Source organism: Eublepharis macularius, chromosome 1, assembly GCF_028583425.1.
Source record: "Eublepharis macularius isolate TG4126 chromosome 1, MPM_Emac_v1.0, whole genome shotgun sequence".
NCBI classification, from domain to species: Eukaryota; Metazoa; Chordata; class Lepidosauria; order Squamata; family Eublepharidae; genus Eublepharis; species Eublepharis macularius.
The window spans coordinates 233,309,614-233,327,858 of NC_072790.1; the positions used below are offsets into that span (position 1 = coordinate 233,309,614).

The 18,245-nt window shown below is 46.8% G+C and overlaps 1 long non-coding RNA gene and 8 other non-coding genes across 11 annotated transcripts; 8 read left to right on the plus strand and 1 right to left on the minus strand.

The window, feature by feature from the left end:
- Positions 1–227: 227 nt before the first annotated feature.
- Positions 228–418, minus strand: LOC129345802 (U2 spliceosomal RNA). The gene has a single exon (XR_008598618.1). It is a non-coding gene; the product is annotated as a U2 spliceosomal RNA (small nuclear RNA).
- Positions 419–5,463: 5,045 nt separating this feature from the next.
- LOC129344439 (uncharacterized) lies at positions 5,464–13,101 on the plus strand. Of its 3 annotated transcripts, none has more exons than XR_008598391.1 (11): positions 5,464–5,516; positions 6,763–6,798; positions 7,539–7,574; positions 8,626–8,672; positions 8,949–8,972; positions 9,947–10,014; positions 10,470–10,547; positions 11,086–11,133; positions 12,198–12,233; positions 12,424–12,597; positions 12,893–13,101. It is a non-coding gene; the product is annotated as an uncharacterized LOC129344439 (long non-coding RNA). The 3 variants fall into 3 exon arrangements; XR_008598392.1 differs by having other exon boundaries at positions 5,470–5,504; XR_008598393.1 differs by lacking the exon at positions 5,464–5,516 and adding an exon at positions 5,603–5,621.
- On the plus strand, positions 7,267–7,340 carry LOC129345928 (small nucleolar RNA SNORD26). The gene has a single exon (XR_008598653.1). It is a non-coding gene; the product is annotated as a small nucleolar RNA SNORD26 (small nucleolar RNA).
- Positions 9,807–9,875, plus strand: LOC129345948 (small nucleolar RNA SNORD31). The gene has a single exon (XR_008598657.1). It is a non-coding gene; the product is annotated as a small nucleolar RNA SNORD31 (small nucleolar RNA).
- LOC129345955 (small nucleolar RNA SNORD22) lies at positions 10,080–10,207 on the plus strand. Its single transcript, XR_008598662.1, has one exon. It is a non-coding gene; the product is annotated as a small nucleolar RNA SNORD22 (small nucleolar RNA).
- Positions 10,614–10,684, plus strand: LOC129345933 (small nucleolar RNA SNORD30). The gene has a single exon (XR_008598654.1). It is a non-coding gene; the product is annotated as a small nucleolar RNA SNORD30 (small nucleolar RNA).
- LOC129345923 (small nucleolar RNA SNORD29) lies at positions 12,044–12,111 on the plus strand. The gene has a single exon (XR_008598652.1). It is a non-coding gene; the product is annotated as a small nucleolar RNA SNORD29 (small nucleolar RNA).
- On the plus strand, positions 12,280–12,350 carry LOC129345940 (small nucleolar RNA SNORD31). The gene has a single exon (XR_008598656.1). It is a non-coding gene; the product is annotated as a small nucleolar RNA SNORD31 (small nucleolar RNA).
- Positions 12,692–12,817, plus strand: LOC129345961 (small nucleolar RNA SNORD22). The gene has a single exon (XR_008598663.1). It is a non-coding gene; the product is annotated as a small nucleolar RNA SNORD22 (small nucleolar RNA).
- Positions 13,102–18,245: the final 5,144 nt, after the last annotated feature.

Sequence of the window (18,245 nt, forward strand, 5' to 3'; positions counted from 1 at the left end):
CAAGTTCTTTGTCTTTTTCTTAATTTAAGGTGCTGTTTTAAACAAGTGAAATGTTCTGGGTGTGGGACCAGTGGCATGAAACGTGAAAGATGTGTGAGAGTGAAGGGCAGGAGTGGAATGGTATATGAAAGTGGCCCTGAAGCAAAAGTCCACTCAGCTTTGAGGTGCAGTTGAGAAAGATAGAAAGATTTCCAATCTGTTTTTCAACCAGTGATATTCTCCCCAGGGGGAGGTGCACCGTTCCTGGAGGTACTGCAATACCAGGTCGATGCGTGGAGTGGACGGAGCAAGCCCCTATTCCATCTCCCAGTTCCAAAAATCCATTTAATATATAGTCCTCAGATAGAGGACGTATCAGATATTAAACTGATAAGAACAGATACTACACTTGATCTTAGCCAAAAGGCCGAGAAGCGATAAAGAAATTTTCTGAAAACTAGCGTTTTGTATCATCCTGATGTTCTTGAGGGCTCTGAGAGCAACGAAACAGCCTGAGGTGCCCAACCCCACAGGAAGGACAGCTGGGGGCACACGACTGCCCATGACGTTCTGAAATTGCTACTCCTTCTACCTTTCAGATAATCAGCCTCCTGTCAGACAGCCTGATGTCATAATTTGCAGATTCCCTTTGCTTTGTCAGTTTCATGATTCTGATGGCCAGGACTGGGATAGACATTGGTTGGTGATCTGCATACTCCCGCCTCCTTTCCCATGATGCCCTATGGTTCCGTTAACACTTTAGATTCACTGCTGATGTCCAGACGTTTCCCCTCCTGTAATCAGGGAGAAATGGCAAAAAGGGAAGAGCATCGTGAGTTAGCATATTCATACCTTTTGTAATAAATGAGATCCTTTCTGTAGTCATACCTCCAGGCTGGTATTTTCCTCCTCTTCCTTTTATTTTCTTGTTGCTTTCTCTTGTGTCAGCTGTCCAACAAGGAATCAAGTTGACTTTTTAAAAAAGCAGATCGATAAGGTAAAATAAAATTGCCAGAAATGTGCCCTAGGAAACGATAGCCCATAACCCCTCAAGGGTACCTGAAGAAAGGAGTTTTGATTCTCAAAAGCTTACATGCTGAAAAACCTTTTTGGTCTCTAAGGTGCTATTAGATTCGAATCCTGCTGTTTTACTGCAGACCAACACGGGGGTACCTACCTGAAACTATTTTCCAGGGATACTTGGATCCAACTCCAGCTGAACCCCGCCCCCCTTCCCCGCTTCAAATTGCCAGAAGAAGGATGGGAGGCAGCCAGTGTTGGGTTGGGCTGCTCAAATCGCCCCAAACGAAGTGGGACCAAATGTCCCCTCAGACCTGAATAAAATAAAAGTCCGGTGGCCTAGCAACATTTAATAATAACAACTGCACTTATAATAACTGCATAAATGTGTATCTATTTACTCTATGGCATTGTTTATGGAAATGTCCTTGACACTGTATGGAAATGTACTGATTGTACTAATCTCACACTATGTAATCCGTCTTGAGTCTCAGTGAGAAAAGTGGACTATAAATAAATAAAAATGCACTGCTCTTCTGGACGGATTACTGCCCCACTCACAGCAATGAACAAAGTCACTGTTGTTTATTATTTCCACAATACACTGGGGAGCTGGGACTGAGATGAGTGCCTTACCCAAGTCCACCTCCTGAGCTCATGGTAGTAGCAGGATTCGAACGAGCAGAGTGCTAATTCACAACCCAAGCACTTAACCACTATTTCAATATGAACTTTTGAGAGTCATCATATTGTAATAAATGCTGTTTAGTCTTTTAAGATGCCACTGGACTTTGATTTTGCTTCAACACAGAGCTACCCTTTGCAGCCCTCAGATAGGGCCTGTAGTGGGAGCAGTGGGATAGCCTAGGCATGCGGTCAACACTGCTGGCTGGACCCAAGGCAATGAACTCCAGGAGGAGTTGAATGTTGGGCCTCAGATGGATCCTGGTTGTCAGTGGCCTTCTAGGGCCAGGCTAAAAAGTGGGCTAAAATAGTTAAATGGTCCGATTGTTGATGGTCTTTATAGAAATTTCCAAGAAAATAGAGACGTCTGTTACTGATAATACTTTGAAGTTGTATTTCCCAAGAGCATACCTTTAACACCAAAAAAAGGAAAAGCAACACTTTAAAACCATTTCTGAAGTCCAACCCAAAGAGCAGAGGATCAACAAGTGTGAAATTCAAGCACAGTGCAATTCAACAAGAGCCAGAAAATACCTCCAAAAACAAAGACCTCTTTAAGTTGATGTCTGGCTTGGATCCAGACTAAATGTGTCCTGCCAAGTCTGGTATCGAGAGAGGCCTTGTGACATTAGAAGGACCCAGCTTTCCCCTTGTACAATTCAACCCATAATAAAACGTGAACTGTGAAGCCAATAGCAAAACTGCACTCTCCAGGCATGCGCACAGCCCCCTAGAAGAAGACTAGGGATAAGTAAGTCAGCAAAGGTGCTCTTTGCTAATAAATTATTCTGAGGGGAAGGGTTAGGAACTGCACAAGACACCCATAGTCAAAAGTCATTCTTATCTAGGTAAAGGTAAAGGTAGTCCCCTGTGCAAGCACCGAGTAATTACTGACCTATAGGGGGATGTCGCATCACAACATTTTCTTGGCAGACTTTTTACGGGGTGGTTTGCCATTGCCTTCCCCTGTCATCTACACATTCTTATCTAGCCCCAAACTAACCCAAAGAAGATGGTTGTTGCGGATTTTCCGGGCTGTATAGCCATGTTCTTGGCATTGTAGTTCCTGACGTTTCGCCAGCAGCTGTGGCTGGCATCTTCAGCGGTGTAGCACCAAAAGACAGAGATCTCTCAGTGTCAGTGTGGAAAAGATGTTGGTAGGTCATTTATATCTACTCAGGAGGGGTGGGGTTGGGCTGAGTCATCCTGTAAGAGTTTCCCAGGGTGTGGAATGCTAATGGAGGGAGGCTTCACTGTATCCTGAGGAGGTTCTTTTGCATATGGATTGGTGCTTGATGTGCTAATCTTCTCTGCAGGGCTATTGTTGGGTATAGAGTGATTTGTTAGCCTGGAGTTTTTCAGGACTGGAAACCATGCTCTATTCATTCTTAAGGTCTCTTCTTTCCTGTTGAAATTGTGCTTATGCTTGTGAATTTCCACAATACACTGTACTAACCCAAAGAAGTTTGCATGTACAGCCTGAGTATATGTGTATTTCCACAGTGACCTGTGGGGTAGGCCTGCGATAAATTACAGCGTTGAGTATCTTTCTAATTCTCCCTTTAAAAACAAAACAAAACATAGGCAGTCACAAGGTGTTGGTTCTGGACTAGATTGACAACTACCAATCTCCCCATCCCACTGCAGACCCTGCAGTTCATTCCTCAGAGTTCCCTGTACTAGAAGGATGACATTTTGTGAAGTGCAGTTGGAGGGGAGAGGCAGGAAAGTTCAATTCTGCCTTTCAAAAATTTAATCTGGATCCAGTCCAAGAATACCATCATTAAAAATGCACGTCATCCTAAACAAAAGCAGCAGAACACTCAAGCAGTGATTTGTCATAAAATAGAGGGGGAAATTCTAAAAATAAAGATTGGAACTAGATATCAGTAACAGTACCTTCATCTTCCAAGGCTATCTCTGAATAACAGCTGCAGTCTGCAGGAGGGCTTTTTTCTTCACGCCCTGCTTGTGGGTGTCCTGGAAGAATTCTGGCATTGCTAGAAACAGGAAACTTCAGTCTTGGAGGGATCCTCTTGTTCTGAAATGCCTCTTAGAAATAACCAGAACACCCTGAACTAAGAGTGGTTAATGGGTAGGGGAGTTATTACAAGGATAGACCTGAAGACCCCTTTCCCAGGACAAAGTGTGGGGATGTGAAGGATTATCATGTGAACTAATCAGAAGAGTAAAGGATCCACCCAAAGTGAGAGGGTGGGCTGGCTGTTGCTGAATGGGCAAATGAGATGAATCTGAATAGGGTACTTAAACCCCACATAACTGTAGGAACAATTGCTTTGCTAACTATTTTGTAGGGTTTTTTGGTCGCTAAGAAGGGATTATCCCACCAATATCTTTTTTGTTATTATTCGAATGGACCAACCTGACTGCAAAGATAACTAGATGGCTTAACTGTTCCTGCCCCCATTGTACAACCTGTAGCGCTAGCTTGCTGACACTTCTTTCAGCTTTTTCCGTGCTGGTGGAGTGTGAAGAATCCACAGGGCTATCCACATTTCACTGAAAAATAGTTGCCACAGACTCGGTCTCTGACTCGTTATTAAAATCATTTTCTTCTTGATTTTGTTCATCTTTGTCCCTAGTTACTGTATTGTTGCCTGACTGCACAAAGGCCCTGTCTGATTTGAAAGATGGGAGCATAGATTGGTTTCCCTGAGTTTCCCATTTCCTTTCTTTTGCCTCACATTTCTGCTGCGTTTTGTTTTTATAGGCACCCTCACATGGTAACAATGGAGCTTGTGTATTTGTGTCTGTGGGTGAATTACAGCACAATCCTAAGAAATTATTCCAGTCTAAACCCATTGGATTCAAGGGGCTTAGACTGGAGTAACTTTTTTTAGGATTGTGCTGTTAGACCTGCAAAATCCTGCTTCTTTCACTCTTACGACGTTTCTAGCCAGGTGTTACTCCCTCCTGCCTACGCAAAAGTAACTCTGTGGACTGATAGTTCTTTTTTTAAAAAATTATAATCTGCTCTTCTCTAACACTGTTCCTGACTGCCTCCATCAAAGCTCACGCAAGATCTGGACAAGAGATACGAGACATCCTGCACATGCTCAGCACTGCTATCTTGTTAGAACTTTGATGCGATTTAGTGCTGAGCTTCGGAAACAGTTCAAGGCAGAAAGGAACTTCGCCCCTCAGCAGAAACTAGCTGAGGTGAAAACCGTGGGTTCCACAATAACACGGCTGCTAAGGCCTCACTACGGGCTATCCGCCACTTGTTTCAACACGCATTCGAGTTGCATTCTATTGCGCTTGCGCACTTCTCTACCCGCTCATTCTCATTTTTCCCGCGCAATTTAATTCGCATTACTTCAAATGTACGTCACAACCATAGAGATAAACTTCCGGTATAAACCGGAACTACTCTCCTTAAGCAGAGAACCGCGTTTCTCCGGCGGTCAAGTGCTGCCGCTTTCTGTCTGACATCTCTTTCCCAAAGCCCTATACTCTCCGTGTTAGAAGTTAACAGCGGAAAACTTTATCGGAAATGCCTGACAACCGTAATTCTCTACGGCTCATCTTTTCCAACCTCTATGGTCACCCCACCTATCATGGAAGGGGTTCAAGCGTGCGCATGCGCCTTTACCTCCGACCAGCCCTTAGAACACGAGTTTTTTACTAACTCAATGACCCCGCCCCCTCCAAACGAGCATGCGCATACAATAGCTGAAGGAGGCAGTGGCTATTGGGTGAGCGGGAAGGGAAATTTCCCAGCATACTCCGCGACCACGGAGTATTTAATCCTTTGGCGGAGGATTATTATTTCTTTTCCAGAAGCGTTTTCGGCTTTGAAGGTAATGGAGAAGGTTATAATCCGGTGCCATCCGCGTGAGAGGGGAGTTGTGGCCTTAACCAGCCCTGTTGATGTCCTTCTATGGTCTCTTTCTCGCCTTTTTTTGCGGATATTGGCTGTGAGTCTCTGGGGGGAAAAGTCTAGCGGGGCCTTGGTAAGCGGGATGCATGAGAGAGGGGAAATGCTAGCTAAATGCATCTCCGGGACTGGGGTAGTGTCTAACCATAATGTGCCTTTTGGTTGGGGGAATAGACGTCTGCATTTCTACCGACTTAGGAAAATTATCCCAACATGTCAAACGTGCAACTTACCTATTCCATGTAACGTCAGATGCACTTACAACGATATTAGTAATAATTGTCACTAGATTAATAACATTTTATCTGTTCTAAAGAGGATTTTGTATGCGTCTGCAGAAATAGCTGCCTTATAACCTTCTGTTACCTTGTTTGCTATTTTATTAGAACGCGTCAGTTGCACGCCTTGCTTAAAAAAGGTGGTGTTGGTACACTGCCGATAAAACAAACTATACAAACCGGAGTCAAAATAAAACACGTTAGCAGTGTGGTCTCCCAGTAATGGTATATTTGAATATATCTCTGAAGTCTCAAAGATAGACTTGTATGGGAATAACTGCTTCTTTAGTTGCAGGCATACTCTTTTGGTAGTTTGTCAATATACTAATTTATTTGTAGACTTTCAAAGTGAGATACTATGTTTTAGTATCTCCCTCCTGCCCCCAGCAGGGCTCCTTCTCTTGGTAGCTGTAGCATGAGTAATTTTTAGTAGTGCTATGCTCAATGCTGAACAAATAAAAATTCACAATGTCCATAAGGGCCAGGTACTATGCTCAGAATCCCAGTTAGTGGCCCTCTAATATTTCTCTTGTAATCCATCATGGGAGTTCAATTTTCTTCCTAATTCTTTGACTGTCAGCAGCTCTGCCTTTGTACAGATTCCCAGTGTAACTTACTATAGGGAGATCTACTCCTGAACGAATTTGGTTGGTGATGGCTTGCGGCCCTTGGCATTGTAGGCAGGATTTTTGCCTAGTCTTTCTGTGATGAAACTTAACACAGACCTGTTCTGAAAAATACTCTGAAGATGTCATTTTGTTTCTGAGAACAGACTCCTTGTTTTTGCATAACCCGCCGCTGCCTTGCAGAGTTGTTTAATGGTAAAGTTTGTGTGGTCCCCCTCCCCTCGGCTCAGTTCTAACTTCATTTATTTGTTCATTTATTGTTCATTTATTTTTACAGGTCTTTTTCTGACCATTCTGTGACCCTGCTTTACAGGTAAGGGTGCATTCCAGCTGCTTCTTTGCTCTTCCTCCCAAGTGCTAAACAGTTAGCCACTTGCATGTTGAGTCCATACCAGACTGTATTGCAAGCTTTTGTGTTGACACCGAAGCCTTTATCAGGCAAGAAAGTTCTCCTTAGCTGAAGGAGAGGTCTGTACCATCATGGAAGCTCACTACACTGCCCACACAGTATTCCAAATAAAAGGTTATAACTTAATTTTTGGTGGTGGAAAGACTATGCTTGTTATAAAAGGGTGGGGGGTTATTTAGAGGTAGTCAATGAAAGCAGATGAATTCGGTAGCCATTTGGCTGCTTGCAGCATCAAGCCAGTGCCTGGCTTAGAAACTGCTTTTGGTATCTTGCTTGTGTTCATCCTAAGCAGGAAACGGATACGTGTTTAATGATACCGCCCTTTACAAACTTTAAAGCACTTTCCAGCAGTCGGTTTGTGGGTGTGATGTGCTACAAAGATGAGATCAGGAACTCTCTCTTTCTGAAACTTCAGTGGAGATAACCTTTACCAGATTCTGAGTAGCGCAAGCCCAGGGTGAGGTACATGCGAGTAAGCGACAGCAGCGGGCCTGATGTTTTTCCTGTCCAAAACAAAGAACGCCGGTTATGTTTCTGCCAGGAAATGTCTGGGAAACAAGGGCTGTTGTATCAAGGTGTTCAGAATTTATTTTCCCTTTAACGGTCTATGAAAGTATAATCTGTTGTATATTTCTGTCCCGCAGGGGTGAGGATAAATCAGCTATGAACCAGTGTTTCGTGTGAGTAGCTGATCTGTTTTGGGGACTGATGGAAGTGTGGAGGGTGATAGAAATTTGGATGGCACTGCTGAGAGGGGTAGCAGCAGCCCTGGTTCAGTTGGGCTTGTGATATAGAGAAGTTACAGACCATTTAATAACTTTCATAGGACTTTAAAAGCATCTCTTGCTTTGTCAGATTCACAGCTACGCTGTGATGTAGGTTGGAGTTAACTTTCTGGATGAGATTTAAAATCTAGCTTTTAGTTTCCACCCTTGATCAGCTTTTACGAAGTTCACAAGTAGGATTTGTTCAGGAAGGGTTTACTGTGTGAGGCCAAAGGCCGTTGCAGTTAAAGCAGTAAACAAAAACATGGTTGAAGTGTGATAAATGATAATTATAATGCTAAAATCGCATGAAAATACACAGCACATTCAAATGAGACTCAATAACGTACTGCCTCTAAACATGGATGCTCCATTTTTGGTGCCCTTACCTGGATAGCCCAGGTAAGCTTGATCTCATTAGATCTCAAAAGCTAAGCAGGGTCAGCCATGGTTAGTAATTGGATGGGAGACCTCCAACAAAGACCCGGATTGCAGAGGCAGGCAATGGCAAACCACCTCTGTTAGTCTTTTACCATGAAAACCCCGCCAGGGGTCGCCATAAGTCAGTTATGACTTGAGGGCACACTCAATCACCTCTCCCATTTTGCTGGTGGCAGTTGAGTCTGAGTGGGTCATCCAAAATTATTGGGGCAGTTAAAATTGAATATTAAACCAGTTCTTGTCTGAGTTATAAACTGAAAATGAGTGGTTTTTAGGTAGATATTTTTGTGTGCATGTGCTACGTTTTGTCCTGAAGGTGCATATTTGCAGAATAGAGCTGTAGCCTGTTTCCTGCACCTTCCGTCCTGTGTTCCATGATGTGAGAAACAGACAAGCATATATCTGACTGTCTGGTGATGTTAGCTGTATTTCTGAGAACACAAGATGGCCCTGTGAGGGTGATGGGGAACCAACAAGGAGCGCCTCAACTACGGACTTCTTTCAACATAAATGTCATTCGTTTCAGGAGGTGCACTCTCGAGCCAGGGTGGGCTTTCCGGCTAGCCTTCACAGGTACGTTTGAGCGAGTGCATTTGCAGAGATCACCATTCTGGCAATTCCGTTCTTGACCCAGCAGCACAGTAGATCTGGCATCTTTCTGCCAGAAGCCGGACTGACGGGGAGGTATTGAGCCTCTGTAGTTTGAAATGATGACCTCAGTTGTTGGACGACATGAGTCGCATGGCAATAGAGTTACCAAAGCCCTGATCAAACTGCGGTTCCCTTACATAGGGAGCCTCTTCACTGTTGTCGTGGTTTTAACCATTTGCTTTTAATCTTTCCTTCCAGAGATTAAATGCCCTTTCTCAAGAGGTGAGTACTGAGATGGTTCCTCAAGTTTTGTGATAGAATTAATGTTCTGAAATTATTTTTTAACACAGACACTGGATGTTTTGTAGATTTCTGGATTGGGGGTTCTGAATTGTTAGCTCACCACTTTTGATGCAAATAGGAACTTTTTTTTCATTGAATCCAATTAATCAGGAATCAGAAGCACAGTCTATATCCTCCCACCCCCAGCTGCTGAAATGACATTTACTTAATTTATACTTCACCTTTCTTCCCAGTGTAATAAAGATGCATCTGACGAAGAGAACTGTGGTTCTCGAAAGCTTACGCTACCATAAAGTTAGTCTTAAAGGTGCTACTGGACTCTTTACAATTTTGCGACTACAGACTAACATGGCTTTCTTCCCAGTGGCTTGTTTTGTTTTCTCCTAGCCCTTTTATCATAATAATCCTGTAAGGCTGAGAAACAGCGGCTGACCCGAGATAACCTAGCAAGCTTCCATGGCCAAATAGGGATTTGAACCAAGTCTCCCAGATCCTAGTTCAACACTAACCATTACATCTTGCTAGCTCCTGCAGAAATGTGTTTGAAAGACCTGTGACTTGCCGGTTGGAAACTGGGTTTGGGGGTTGACCTGGAGAGTGCTCCATCACCCCCTCAAGGTGATCCTTGCCACATGGCTCATGACCAAGCAGTGCTTTAAGAAGCCATTGACTCTACTGATCTTCCTCTGCACTAGTAATTATTCTTGTTCGCCCCGAGCAAATGCAAACTCCATGAAGTCTGCAAACCGCAGTTTGGTTCTTAAGTTTTTGGGGAATTATTGCAGTGTTCTTAATGTCTCCTGCCAGCTGTGGCTCTCTTGTGATGAGACCCTTACTGCCCCAGTCTGATATCTGTGACTGAATGGTTCCCTCTGAGCCCAGAAGCCCAGCAGGATTTTGCAAAGAGGGATGAGAAGTCGCCGCAGTTTGACTTACTCCGCTTTCTTGTTCAGTTGCAGGGCCTGGCTGAGTTCCAGAGTGCAGACCAATATTGTTAGGTGTCGAGCTCTTCATCCAACAGGTGAGCATTCTTTATATGGGGGGGGGTCAGCAGGCTAGACAGTAGGGGGTCCTAAGTCTGTTTTGTCCCAATGAGGAAAACCAGCCATGTCTTACCTTCTGCCCTGGCACCAGAACCTGCAAAGGTTGAACCCACTGGGGCCAGCAGAAGGAGAGGAGGAATCTCTGCTCCAGAAGGAACAGTCTGATGGGACTTGCAAGGGCATTCTCGGGATGGCTTGATGTGGATCGCTGACTTGTGTCCATCTTGGTGGCCGGGGGGGGGGGGGCACTTGTAGACTAAGGGGTATTAAGAGCGCTTTCCATCGTGCCAGCTGGTTGCATGGGCATATCTGTTTGGGGCTAGTTTGGAGACGGTGCCTTTTGAGTGTTTTAGCTGTTGCAGGCGAAATATTGCGTAAGACTTGTTCAGATTTTGACTGCTACTAAATCCATGTGGCTTTTTGTTTCTGCCAGTTTTGAACACATGCAGCTGTTGAAGGGCTCTGACCTAGGAAGGAGGAACATGTTTGAACAGCCACTCTTGTTTGAAAAGTGAGTTGACCTTGTAGATCTAAACTTCCTCTGTTTGGTTCTCCAAATCCTGTCCTGGTTTCCCACTGACATGATGATCTTCCTTTTGGAATCTCGTTCGGCTGAATGCCCCTGTTGAGAAGCGGAATCTGAGTATCAGTTGGGAGATATTAAACTGGTCATGATAAATGCCTCTCTGGGCTAGCTAGTATCAGGCAGGCTTCTCTAAAGGTCTCTGACCAGTTGAAATTAGCAGATTGCCTCCTGGCCCAAACGCATTGCAGAATCTCTTCTAACTTTGAAGATCAGTTCAGAGCAAAAGGCTAGAACCTATTGCAGCACTTCCAACTTCCTAGCTGGAATAAAACATGTGTGAGGCAGCTGGGACTAACCGGCATCATTCCAGGTGTGGAAGTGTATTATGTGGACATGCACACTGCATGGTGGCATTGCTTTGAATGGAAAGGGACTCTTAGTTAAAGCCTTTTACCGCAATCTGTGATAAGGCTGACCTTTTCAACACAATTTCTTTTTTTAAAAAAATCACTTTTTCTTCCAGAGTTGCGATTTGGGGCTGGAGGAAAGACTTCCTAAGATGGCCCAGCAGGTAAGAGCAATTTGTGAGGCTGCAGCTGTAGCTTGGTGGATGGTGGGGGGAGACACCTTTTGGATGCAGAAATCCCAGGTTTGATCCTTGGCATCTTTGGGGAGGGAGCCGTGGCTCAGTGTTAGAGCATCTGCTTAATACGCAGAAGCTCCCAGGTTCGATCCCTGCCACTTCCTGTTTAAAAGATTAGGAAGTTAGGTGAGGTGAAAGACCTTCACCTGAAACCCTGACCGATGGTCTGATCTAGTATAAGGTAGCTACATATGAGCAAAGCAGGGCTATGGAAGGCTGCTACCTACCTAGAGAGGTGCTACCAATTGGGGGCAGTACTAGCCTTAGATTGACAAGTACTCCAACTCGAAAAAGAACAGCTACTTGTGTGTCCTATGCAAGTGTAATTCTACAAGAGAGGAGAGTCTGAGCAGTGGAGCACCTGCTTTTTCTAGGGGTTATTGTGCAGCTTCAAGGTTGACTCTTTCCTTTCTCCCACCTGTTCTGAGGCTTCAGAAGAGTGAGTTGGTGATCACCTTGGCTTCTTAGCTTGATGTCTCGTACCAGAGGCTTCAAGGATGTTCTGCCTCTGTGATGTTTGGGAGGGGGGGCTTGCACTGTACTCTTAATGCTGGGGGCTGGAGGGGTTTGGGGAAGGGTTTCTTCAGGCTCTCCCCCTCCTGGCACGGGAGTCTGTATTTGTTGCACATAAATAGGTGCTATTGTTTTTGTTCCTTTATGCGGGCAGAGGCACGATCATTGACCCTCTTCAAGCATGTGTTGCTTGGAGCCTTGCAAACCCTGTCCTGTATTGGAGGTGCTTGGGGATACCCAGTGAGCAGGCTCCAATAGTGCTGGATTGCACCTTGTGCTAGCCCTTTCTCAGAAGCTGCTGGAATACAGTGCTAGCTTGCTGCAGTTTTAATGATGAGTCTAACTAGCTCACTTTGATGTTTTTATATGAAAACGCTAGAACAGCTGAAAAACTGCTCCAAATCACGGAGCTGCCATGTATCTGGCTCAGGATGAATGAATGATTTCGTGTCCCGTTCTGTCTTGTCTTCGCTCTGCAGGTGATGGCCTAAAGTCTGTGTGGCATCAGAAGCAAGGTGAGAGTTTGCATTGCCGGGGAAGTTGCTTCTTGTTAAGAATTCGATGGTTCCAGTGATGAGACCCTTACCGCCCCAGTCTGATCTCCGTGACTGAGTGGTTCCCTCTGAGTCCAGGGTTTTGGGAGAATATGAGATCATCACAGCTATCTGACCTCATGTTTAAATCCTGCTTTATTATTATTTTTAGAAAGCTTAAATTGACTTGGGACTTCCAGCAACCTCTCATCCATATACTGATGGGTAAAGCAATAGCTGCAGCACCAGTTGCTCCCAGACTGTTCACTAGGCCTTTAGCACTGCAAGATTGGAAAGCAGTGGGCAGGAACCCTTGGCATCTAACCAGTGAGAAGTTTGTGCAGAGGTAACTATAGTTGGACGCTGTTGCTGATGGGAGTCTTGTACCCCTGAATATTAGTTTTGATACTGAAGGCAGGAGGGGGGGCAGACGGGGGGAGTCCCAATGAGGAAATCTTGCTGACTTACCATCTGTCCTGGCACCAGAACCTGCAAAGGTTGAACCCACTGGGGCCGGCAGAAGGAAAGGAGGAATCTCTGCTTCAGATGGAACAGTCTGATGGGACACACACCTTTGTATGTGTTTGCCGTACCGGTTTCCCAATAATAGCTCACCTTTGGTTTTTCTTTTAATTTTTTAGGTCTGCTGGATGTACCCAATTGCTAAAAGCTGTTCAGAGAACCTATCCGATCAGCCCAGTTCTTGCTGCGGTGAAAGTGTTTGGGCGTGTTCATCCTTAAAGCCGAGCATCCATTACTGGGCAGAATGTGTGTTAATTGGATGCCACTTCAGTATAATACCAGAAAACTTTTTTAAAAACCTGAACTTAAATAAATAAACCCTGTCACACTCCTGTCTGCGTGTGGATCTCCTTGACAGTGTTGAGCTGGATCGTCTGGCTGTTAAATGGTGGATAAGAGGTTAGACTTGAAATGAGTGGCAGGCTTTAACTTAAGTATCTGGCAACAGGGTGCCCAGTTCTATCAACCACTGTGATCAAGGCAAGAAATTGCAGTGACAGATCTGTGCCACATAAATGAGTTCCGGAGTTGCTACTCGTGACAAAGTTCATTGGGGGAGACCCAAGGGATAGTTGTGTTGGGGAGACACGGATATTTTAGCGCCAACACCGCCATTGGGAATGTTTGCATATTAAATCAGAGAGCTTCTTACCGTTGAAATCAAAATGGAGAGCTGAATTCTACCTGTCTTCCTGATCACATAATTTTGTGTGCCACTGAAGCATTAGGCCAGTGTGGAATTCTCTCCACTGAAAGCACCATAGGAAATTGAGTCCTGAATCTGCATATGGTTTTTTTTGTGATCGGGTAGGAGACAGGGTTGCAGTAGGAAGAACCGATCTCGCTCCTCAGCAGCCTGATCCCATATTCTTTATGGGGAAATGGCTAGAAATGCCTTTTGTAACACAGCTTTTGTTTCCCTACCATTGCTAGATGGTGTCAGGTCCAGTATATATCTTAACTATACTGACTCCATTTTCTAATGCTTTTAGTGTTTAAGTGTTTTCTCCTCAGGTGCACCAGTTCCCAGGCAGCATTCCCACCAGAGGACTGTTTTGTCTAACACCGTTCCACCAGGCATTGGCCTTGAAGGAGAGCAGCTTCCCAGGACTGAAAGATGTTGTTTTGAGAACTGTGGGGGGAGGCTGTTCCAGATGGGTATTGTTACTCTGTATCCTATGCTTGCTCTTCATTGGTAACAATGATCATGTACCATCCTGAGTCTCCTATTCAGGACAGTGGACTATAATGGACCTTTTCTGCAATAAAACTTCCTTTGCTAGACATTGGACTTATTCTTGCTTCTAAGGGGAATCTTGCAGAGAGTACCTTATCTAGCCACAGTCTGACATTTTGTTACCAATCATGTCTGCGTCGGGCCCAGCGGAATCCAAGGTTGTCCCGGACAGGGATCCTTTGTTTGATCCGTATGCGTCTCCCGACAATCAACCGGTGCAAACCCAAGACTCCCAGGAGCTGGGAGCAACCGGGAACGGAACCGGCGCTTCCACCTCTACCCTGCCTCTCATCGACTTCAGTACTCGAGACGAGACCGAAAGCAATCTCGGGGCAAGGCCGAAAGCAACCGCTCTCCCCTTGATCTCGGTGCCCACCCCGTCGGAGTGGGGAGCCAGACCCCGAGAAACCAGAGAGCGCCGGGCAGGTGGACTCCATCCACGAGTCTCGATGGACGGGCGCCGAAGCCTAGAAACCGTCCCGGAACTAGATAGCAGCCAACCATGGCGATATTGGAACAGGACGTTTGAGCAGATGGAGGGGGACACGTCTCGCCGAGGCGCCCTGAGTTGGGATTATTCCGAACTTGCCCCGTGGAAGGAGCCAACGGAAGTCCCTGAACCAAGTTGGGAGCAGATACGAGGTCGCACCTATGCGGTAGATACCAGCATCTCGGCCGTGACGGGTATGGCCAAGGGAATTCTAGCCGCGAGGTCGCGAATAGTTCAAGGGGACCCTCCTCCGTGGGGCCCTTTCTCCCCGGTGAGTACAGCGAATGAAGGTTCCCTGAGCGAACAACCAGGGCCAAGTCGTATACAACAATTAGAAGCTAAGCTGATGGATATGGAAGAAAGCTTGGCTCACGCCATTCATTTAATTTCCTCAATGGGGGCAGGGGAAAGACTGTCTCCTGAAGAGATGGCGATACAGATAGCTACCCTTCAAAGTGTCATCTCCTATCCGATGGAGGAAGTTCAGCAGCGGTCGTCGCCTACCGGCGGGGGGGGCACCTATCCGGGCGAATCGGGAGAACAACCCAAGGAACTTCCCCCTCAGCGGGAAACTCCACCGAGAAGGGACCACCCGGTTGTGCCATCCGGTGAGACTCCCATTGAACCTCCTATCACGGGAGGGGATGTGCCGCCAGACGAGACCCCCGTTGAGAGGCCTACGGAAGGGGAGGAAAAGCCAAGTGATACACCGGTGATACCCCCCATACTTCCCCGAAAACGGTCCGGCCGGACCAAGCAGAAGCACCCGTGGCTCCATCGGGGGGGGGAGCCCCTGGTCAACCGCGCGAAACTGTTCCCGTCGGGCAACCTCCGGGAGATGGTCCACCAGCGCCAAAAGGCCAGCCGACGCTTCCCAGAAGAACAACGCCCGGAGGGGCAAGCCCGCGCGGCCTTCCACCCATTCGGCCTTCGCCGCTGCGGCCCCTTCCGCTTCGACCACAACTAACCCCGCCGCTGCAGCCGATACGTTTGCCACTGGAACAACCCGTAAGACCGCCTCCGACCCAACCGATGGGACCTACACCACTGCGACCCCACCAACCCACCCCTCAGCGGCCGATTACTACTTCGCCACATCAACCTCAACCGCCAGCACCTCAACCGCTACGGCCAGCACCTCCGGCCTTGCCACCGGCCCTGCCGAGAGCACCACCGCCAGCCCAGCCGAGACCGGCACCCCCGGCTCAACCGGTGAGGCCACCGCCAGCACAACCGGGTCCCCTCATACCTCAAGTGCCATTGAGGCTTCCGGCGGACTTCTACCCAGCCCCGGCTCCGAGGCAAGACCTCCCAATGGGTTGGGTGAAACTAGACGCCACTTTTGACGGGGATCCCTCCAAACTGGGCTTTTTTCTAGTGCAAGTCGTGCAATTCTTCAACCGGTGGGGACACCTCTTCGGCAGCGAGGCCAGCCAAATTGAACACCTCGGCTCCCGTTTACAAGGGAAAGCAGCGGACTGGTACGTAGGACTATATAATATCGGGGCCCCAGAACTCGATACTCTCCAGGGGTTGGTGGATGCTATTAGAGCACAATATGAAGATCCCTTAGAGGAAACCAGGGCCCGAACAGAATTGCAGGCCATTAAGCAGGGCAGCATGGCAGCGAGAGACTATATCACGAAATTCCGACAATTGGCTGCCAAGTGCCCCAGGTGTGAGGAGTCCACAAAAATTATTCTGTTCAAACAAGGACTTAATCCGAGACTTTTGGACAGAGCCCTCATGCAAGACAATCCCCCTACGCTGTTAGGTTGGATTCAACTTGTTTGCGAAGTGGAAAATCGCATTTTAGAAGTCCGTTTGGTTGAGCAACAACAACAAACGGGACAAAGAAGACCATTGACCTTACAAAAGGGAGCTCGGGGAGCTGGTTACGCCACCCGTGGAGCGAGAGATGCTAGATGGCAACAAGGGCTGTGTTTGCAATGCGGACAGGCTGGTCACTTTGCAGCACAATGCCCCTACCGGCCTGAGCAAAGACCTCCGCTCCAATTACGGCGTCCAACCCTTGCTCCGTTCCCTGCGCTCCAACGCCCGACTCCAGCTCCACGAGCAAACAGAGGCCGCGGCGCTTCCCAAAGGCCAGCCTCCGAAAGAGGGCTGGAAGCGGAAGAAGTTATGGAATACGATCCCGCTTCCCCATCTGCAGAAGTCAATCCAGAAAGTCCCCAGTCGGGAAACGAGATGGATCTGTCGTAAAAGGGCCCAAACGACAGATCCGCCCCAAGCCCGTCCCTGCACGGAACCGGCCACCTGGGTCCATTTTATTCATGCCAGTGACTTTAATCAACCCAGAGAGAAAAATGCACATTCGGGTGCAAGCTCTTATTGACTCGGGTTGCTCAAGAGACATCATAGCCCCAGCTCTAGTCAATGGACTGGTCTTACCAACTCGGGATTTACAAAATCCAGTAATTTTTGAACAAATGGATGGTACCAACATGAATCCGGTCACGACTGAAACCATCCCAGTGATCACAGGCATGGGACAACATTGGGAAAAGAGGTCCTTTGTCATCAGCTCTACTGCCAAGTACCCGTTAATTCTAGGCAGCAAATGGCTATGTGATCACAATCCCTACATAGACTGGGCTCAAGGATGTATTACCTTCAATCATGCCAACTGTAAAAATCACCGTTGGAATCAAAACTGGGGCGAAGACCCAACTTATAAAGAAAAGGCCCTCCTCACCCAAGAAGAAGTCAACCAAATACCCGAACCGTACTGGCCTTTTCTGAATGCTTTCTCGGAGGAGGAAGCTGATACTCTACCCCCGCACCGACGAACGGACTGTGCGGTGGAAATTTTACCCGGAGCCTCCTTGCCTAAAGGACGACTCTATCCCATGAGTCTCCATGAACGTGAAGAGCTCCGGAAATTCATCGACACCAACCTCCAACGAGGGTTCATCCGCCCAGCCTCTAGCTCCCACGCCGCTCCAGTTCTCTTCGTGAAAAAGAAGGATGGGGGGCTCAGACTGTGCACGGACTTCCGAGGACTAAATGCAGTGTCCACCAACAACGCCTATCCTATACCGCTCATCCGAGACCTTCTCAACGTCGTGGCCCAAGGTAAGATCTTTACGAAATTAGATTTAAAAGATGCTTACTTCCACGTTCGTATCAAGGCAGGGGATGAGTGGAAAACCGCGTTTAATACGCCCCTCGGACAATATGAATACTTAGTTATGCCTTTTGGATTGGCGGGAGCCCCGTCTGTATTCATGTCCATGATAAACGAAGTTCTACATGAATTTCTATACAAAGGGGTGGTAGTGTACCTTGATGATGTTTTAATTTATTCCGACACCGAGGAAGAACATGTTCAAATGGTACAAAAGGTCCTGGCCACCTTGATGAAGAATAAACTGCCCATCAAATTGTCCAAATGTGAATTCCATAAAACCGAACTCACTTACCTTGGGTATTGCATCTCACAAGAGGGGTTGAAAATGGATCCAGCCAAAATACAGGCGATCCAGAATTGGCAAACACCCACCACCCGCAAAGAACTGCAATCCTTCCTGGGTTTTGCCAACTTCTATAGAGACTTCATAGCAAATTTTGCCCAAATCACACTCCCCTTAACAGAATTGCTGAAAACCAAAGAGAAAGGGGACCAAGCCAAAAAACCCTCTGCTAAACTACAATGGACCCCCGATTGCCAAACGGCCTTCGAAGGCCTTAAAAAGCAATTTGTAACGGAACCCATCCTCTCCCA